The sequence below is a fragment of the Phyllobates terribilis genome, unplaced genomic scaffold (genome assembly GCF_046119375.1).
Source record: "Phyllobates terribilis strain yellow unplaced genomic scaffold, ASM4611937v1 Scaffold_10__3_contigs__length_209671492, whole genome shotgun sequence".
NCBI lineage: Eukaryota > Metazoa > Chordata > Amphibia > Anura > Dendrobatidae > Phyllobates > Phyllobates terribilis.
This window is the reverse complement of record NW_027362770.1, coordinates 207,836,758-207,843,890: the sequence shown is the minus strand read 5'-3', so window position 1 is coordinate 207,843,890 and position 7,133 is coordinate 207,836,758.

Below are 7,133 nucleotides of genomic sequence, written 5' to 3'. Positions count from 1 at the left end.
TGGCGGGCGGTGTACTATACACAGTGCAGGGTGATTGGCGGGCGGTGCACCGTACACTGTGCATAGTGATTGGCAGGCGGTGTACTATATACAGTGCAGGGTGAATGGCGGGCGGTGTACTATATACAGTGCAGGGTGATTGGCAGGCGGTGCACCGTACACAGTGCAGGGTGATTGGCAGGCGGTGTACTGTATACAGTGCAGGGTGATTGGCGGGCGGTGTACTATACACAGTGCAGGGTGATTGGCAGGCGGTGTACTGTACACAGTGCAGGGTGATTGGCGGGCGGTGCACCGTACACAGTGCAGGGTGATTGGCAGGCTGTGCACCGTACACAGTGCAGGGTGATTGGCGGGCAGTGTACTATATACAGTACAGGGTGATTGGCGGGCTTTGTACTATATACAGTGCAGGGTGATTGGCGGGCGGTGTACTGTACACAGTGCAGGGTGATTGGCAGGCGGTGCACCGTACACAGTGCAGGGTGATTGGCAGGCGGTGCACCGTACACAGTGCAGGGTGATTGGCAGGCGGTGTACTATATACAGTGCAGGGTGATTGGCGGGCGGTGTACTATATACAGTGCAGGGTGATTGGCGGGCGGTGTACTGTACACAGTGCAGGGTGATTGGCAGGCGGTGCACTGTACACAGTGCAGGGTGATTGGCGGGCGGTGCACAGTACACAGTGCAGGGTGATTGGCGGGCGGTGTACTATACACAGTGCAGGGTGATTGGCGGGCGGTGCACCGTACACAGTGCAGGGTGATTGGCAGGCGGTGTACTCTATACAGTGCAGGGTGATTGGCGGGCGGTGTATTATATACAGTGCAGGCTGATTGGCAGGCGGTGCACCGTACACAGTGCAGGGTGATTGGCGGGCGGTGTACTATATACAGTGAGGGTGATTGGCGGGCGGTGTACTATGTACAGTGAGGGTGATTGGCGGGCGGTGTACTATGTACAGTGCAGGGTGATAGGCAGGCGGTGCACTATACACAGTGCAGGGTGATTGGCGGGCAGTGTACTCTATACAGTGCAGGGTGATTGGCGGGCGGTGTACTGTATACAGTGCAGGGTCATTGGCGGGCGGTGTACTATATACAGTGCAGGGTCATTGGCAGGCGGTGTACTATATACAGTGCAGGGTGATTGGCGGGCGGTGTACTATATACAGTGCAGGGTGATTGGCAGGCGGTGCACCGTACACAGTGCAGGGTGATTGGCAGGCGGTGCACCGTACACAGTGCAGGGTGATTGGCAGGCGGTGCACCGTACACAGTGCAGGGTGATTGGCAGGCGGTGTACTGTATACAGTGCAGGGTGATTGGCGGGCGGTGTACTATACACAGTGCAGGGTGATTTGCAGGCGGTGTACTGTACACAGTGCAGGGTGATTGGCGGGCGGTGCACCGTACACAGTGCAGGGTGATTGTCGGGCTTTGTACTATATACAGTGCAGGGTGATTGGCAGGCTGTGCACCGTACACAGTGCAGGGTGATTGGCGGGCAGTGTACTATATACAGTACAGGGTGATTGGCGGGCTTTGTACTATATACAGTGCAGGGTGATTGGCGGGCGGTGTACTGTACACAGTGCAGGGTGATTGGCAGGCGGTGCACCGTACACAGTGCAGGGTGATTGGCAGGCGGTGCACCGTACACAGTGCAGGGTGATTGGCAGGCGGTGTACTATATACAGTGCAGGGTGATTGGCGGGCGGTGTACTATATACAGTGCAGGGTGATTGGCGGGCGGTGTACTGTACACAGTGCAGGGTGATTGGCAGGCGGTGCACTGTACACAGTGCAGGGTGATTGGCGGGCGGTGCACAGTACACAGTGCAGGGTGATTGGCGGGCGGTGTACTATACACAGTGCAGGGTGATTGGCGGGCGGTGCACCGTACACAGTGCAGGGTGATTGGCAGGCGGTGTACTCTATACAGTGCAGGGTGATTGGCGGGCGGTGTATTATATACAGTGCAGGCTGATTGGCAGGCGGTGCACCGTACACAGTGCAGGGTGATTGGCGGGCGGTGTACTATATACAGTGAGGGTGATTGGCGGGCGGTGTACTATGTACAGTGAGGGTGATTGGCGGGCGGTGTACTATGTACAGTGCAGGGTGATAGGCAGGCGGTGCACTATACACAGTGCAGGGTGATTGGCGGGCAGTGTACTCTATACAGTGAAGGGTGATTGGCGGGCGGTGTACTGTATACAGTGCAGGGTCATTGGCGGGCGGTGTACTATATACAGTGCAGGGTCATTGGCAGGCGGTGTACTATATACAGTGCAGGGTGATTGGCGGGCGGTGTACTATATACAGTGCAGGGTGATTGGCAGGCGGTGCACCGTACACAGTGCAGGGTGATTGGCAGGCGGTGCACCGTACACAGTGCAGGGTGATTGGCAGGCGGTGCACCGTACACAGTGCAGGGTGATTGGCAGGCGGTGCACCGTACACAGTGCAGGGTGATTGGCGGGCGGTGCACCGTACACTGTGCATAGTGATTGGCAGGCGGTGTACTATATACAGTGCAGGGTGATTGGCGGGCGGTGTACTATATACAGTGCAGGGTGATTGGCGGGCGGTGCACCGTACACAGTGCAGGGTGATTGGCAGGCAGTGCACCGTACACAGTGCAGGGTGATTGGCAGGCGGTGCACCGTACACAGTGCAGGGTGATTGGCGGGCGGTGCACCGTACACAGTGCAGGGTGATTGGCAGGCGGTGCACCGTACACAGTGCAGGGTGATTGGCAGGCGGTGCACCGTACACAGTGAAGGGTGATTGGCAGGCGGTGCACCGTACACAGTGCAGGGTGATTGGCGGGCGGTGCACCGTACACAGTGCAGGGTGATTGGCGGGCAGTGTACTATATACAGTGCAGGGTGATTGGCGGGCGGTGCACCGTACACTGTGCATAGTGATTGGCGGACGGTGCACCGTACACAGTGCAAGGTGATTGGCGGGCGGTGCACCGTACACAGTGCAGGGTGATTGGCGGGCAGTGTACTATATACAGTGCAGGGTGATTGGCGGATGGTGTACTATATACAGTGCAGGGTGATTGGCGGGCGGTGCACCGTACACAGTGCAGGGTGATTGGCGGGCGGTGCACCGTACACAGTGCAGGGTGATTGGCGGGCAGTGTACTATATACAGTGCAGGGTGATTGGCAGGCGGTGCACCGTACACAGTGCAGGGTGATTGGCAGGCGGTGCACCGTACACAGTGCAGGGTGATTGGCAGGCGGTGCACCGTACACAGTGCAGGGTGATTGGCGGGCAGTGTACCGTACACAGTGCAGGGTGATTGGCGGGCGGTGCACCGTACACTGTGCAGGGTGATTGGCAGGCGGTGCACCGTACACAGTGCAGGGTGATTGGCAGGCGGTGCACCGTACACAGTGCAGGGTGATTGGCGGGCGGTGCACCGTACACTGTGCAGGGTGATTGGCAGGCGGTGCACCGTACACAGTGCAGGGTGATTGGCGGGCGGTGCACCGTACACTGTGCATAGTGATTGGCAGGCGGTGCACCGTACACAGTGCAGGGTGATTGGCAGGCGGTGTACTATATACAGTGCAGGGTGATTGGCAGGCGGTGCACCGTACACAGTGCAGGGTGATTGGCGGGCGGTGCACCGTACACTGTGCATAGTGATTGGCAGGCGGTGCACCGTACACAGTGCAGGGTGATTGGCAGGCGGTGCACCGTAAACAGTGCAGGGTGATTGGCAGGCGGTGCACCGTACACTGTGCATAGTGATTGGCAGGCGGTGCACCGTACACAGTGCAGGGTGATTGGCAGGCGGTGCACCGTACACAGTGCAGGGTGATTGGCAGGCGGTGCACCGTACACAGTGCAGGGTGATTGGCGGGCGGTGCACCTTACACTGTGCATAGTGATTGGCAGGCGTGCTGCTTTGCTGCCTCCGCCTGGCACAATGATGTCATTACGGGGGGGTCTCTGCTCCTCAGTCATGTCTGGAGGGCGGGGGAGGAGGCGCTGATCTGGATTCTCACATTCATGTCTTCTGCTGCTGGAATGAGGCTTTTTGTAGACATTTCTCTGTAGCATCTGAGACTGGGATAATCCCTGCAGCCCCCCGTCCTCAGCTGCACAGACCCCCGACGCCCCCATGTGATGCTCCCATGTGATGACTGACAGCTGCTCACATCTGGGCTCCGGCTATTGTCTGCTGACATTTCTCTTCCATGGATGCCGGCAGCTCAATGCCTCCTGTGCTCCTGTGCCTGCTCCTCCTGCTACGGGTAAGACTACTCCCATCATCCGGCGTGCAGGGAGTGGGCTCAGGGGGCATTGCTGGGTGCTGATGGGGTATAGCCGGGTGCTGATGGGGTATAGCCGGGTGCTGAGGGGGTATAGCCGGGTGCTGAGGGGGTATAGCCGGGTGCTGAGGGGGCATAGCCGGGTGCTGAGGGGGTATAGCCGGGTGCTGAGGGGGCATAGCCGGGTGCTGAGGGGGCATAGCCGGGTGCTGAGGGGGTATAGCCGGGTGCTGAGGGGGTATAGCCGGGTGCTGAGGGGGTATAGCCGGCTGCTGAGGGGGTATAGCCGGGTGCTGAGGGGGTATAGCCGGGTGCTGAGGGGGTATAGCTGGGTGCTGATGGGGGCATAGCCGGGTGCACAGGGGGCAGATGTAGATCTGAATGGCCGATGTGTGACCAGTATGTGGCTACATGTAGATGTGATGTACCGACATAAGGGCAGTTCACTATCTATGTTCTGCTGGATGGAGTTTAGGTTCCCTCTCTGTCTCTTGGTATATATATATATATATATATATATATATATATATAGATATATAGATATATAGATATATAGACACAGTATATACTGCATGTATATATATTCATGGTTTACAGGCGGAGATGAATGTATCTTTTGAGATTCTTCATAGGATTTGGACAGGAAATTTAAAATCTTGATGAATCGATTTGCCACAAATTAATCTCCTAAATCTTCAACTGTCCTGAAAATACATGAGTAACACCCGGAGGTCCCCTAGGACTGTATCCAGTTTCTTCCAAGCTCTTTTATACATTCCGAGCCTTAGTAATGTCCAGGAGACCTGTACATATCTAGTGATGGGTGCCCGGATGGGAAGTGGTGGTCACACTCCGTCTGTAGAATTGCACACTGCACTGTCAGATGTTTCATCTAAAAACATTGAAAGATTATCACTTTTTATGACTAATAATCAAATGGACTGGGAAGGGATTTAAAAAAAAAAAAAATCATGCTCATCTAGCCCCCTCTTGTCCCTGCGTCTCCCCACCTGTTCTTGCGTCTCCCCACCTGTCCCCGCATCTCCCCACCTGTCCCTGCAGCTCCCCACCTGACCCTGCAGCGTCCCACCTGACCCTGCATCTTCCCACCTGTCCCTGCCGCTCCCCACCTGTCCCTGCCACTCCCCACCTGTCCCTGCCGCTCCCCACCTGTCCCCGCCGCTCCCCACCTGTCCCCGCAGCTACCTATCTGTCTCCACAGCTCCCCACCTGTCCCTGCATCTTCCCACCTGTCCCTGCATCTTCCCACCTGTCCCTGCCGCTCCCCACCTGTCCCCGCAGCTCCCTATCTGTCTCCACAGCTCCCCACCTGTCCCTGCATCTTCCCACCTGTCCCTGCATCTCCCCACCTGTCCCTGCAGCTCCCCACCTGTCCCCGCAGCTACCTATCTGTCTCCACAGCTCCCCACCTGTCCCTGCATCTTCCCACCTGTTCCTGCATCTTCCCACCTGTCCCTGCCGCTCCCCACCTGTCCCCGCAGCTCCCTACCTGTCCCCGCAGCTCCCTATCTGTCTCCACAGCTCCCCACCTGTCCCTGCATCTTCCCACCTGTCCCTGCATCTTCCCACCTGTCCCTGCATCTCCCCACCTGTCCCCGCAGCTCCCCACCTATCCCCGCAGCTACCTACCTATCCCCGCAGCTACCTATCTGTCTCCACAGCTCCACACCGGTCCCCGCAGCTCCCCACCTGTCCCCACGTATCTACATCTGTCCCCGAGTATCCTCACCTGTCCCTACACCTCCTCACCTATCCCTGCATCTCCCCACCTGTCCCCGCAGCTCCCCACCTGTCCCCGCAGCTACCTATCTGTCTCCACAGCTCCCCACCTGTCCCTGCATCTCTCCACTTGTCCCTGCAGCTCCCTATCTGTCCCCACAGCTCCCCACCTATCCTTGCATCTCCCCACATGTCCCCGCAGCTCCCACCTGTCCCCACAGCTCTCCACCTGTCTCCGCGTTTCTCCACCTGTCCCCGCAGCTCCCCACCTATACCTGTATCTCCTCATAAGTTTCTACAGCTCTCCACCTGTCCTTGTGTCTCCCCACCTGTCCCTGCCGCTCCCCACCTATCCCCGCAGCTCCCCACCTGTCCCTGTATCTCCCCACAGCTCTCCACCTGTCCATGCATTTCCCCACCTGTCCTAATGTCTTTCCACCTGTCCCCGCGTATCTACACTGCGTTCCAAATTGTTATGCAAATAATATTTTCTCAGATTTTCCCACATTACCTATATGAATTGCAGTCATTGTAATTTTCCAGTCAAATAACTATTAGAGTACAATTGAAAGGTTTTTGTACAAACTGCCTATGATAACAGGATATTTTTAAAAAAATAAAAAACTCAAACTGCCCTCAAAATGCATGTTCCAAATTATTCTGCACAGCAGAGTTTTCAACCTTTTCATTTTAATAAAGAACAAAAAAATGGTCATTTGTGAAATTATAAGCATTAGCAGGTTATTACAAACTGAAATCAAACAGTTTTCAACTCAAAACTTTATTCTAGGTGATGTTACATTTGCACATCGGACCCCTTGTTGGAAAGGAGCTTCTGAACTCTCTGGTCCATTGAATTTGTCAGGTTTTGGATGGTTTCTGCTTCAATTGTTTTGCATGAGGACAGAATACCCTCCCAGAGCTGTTGCTTAGATGTGAACTGCCTACCGCCATCATAGACACTCCTTTTGATGATGCTCCAGGAGGTTCTCAATGGGGTTGAGGTCAGGGGAGCATGGGGGCCACACCATAAGTTTGTCCCCTTTTATGCCCATAGCAGCCAGAGATGCAGATGTGTTATGTGCAGCATGAGA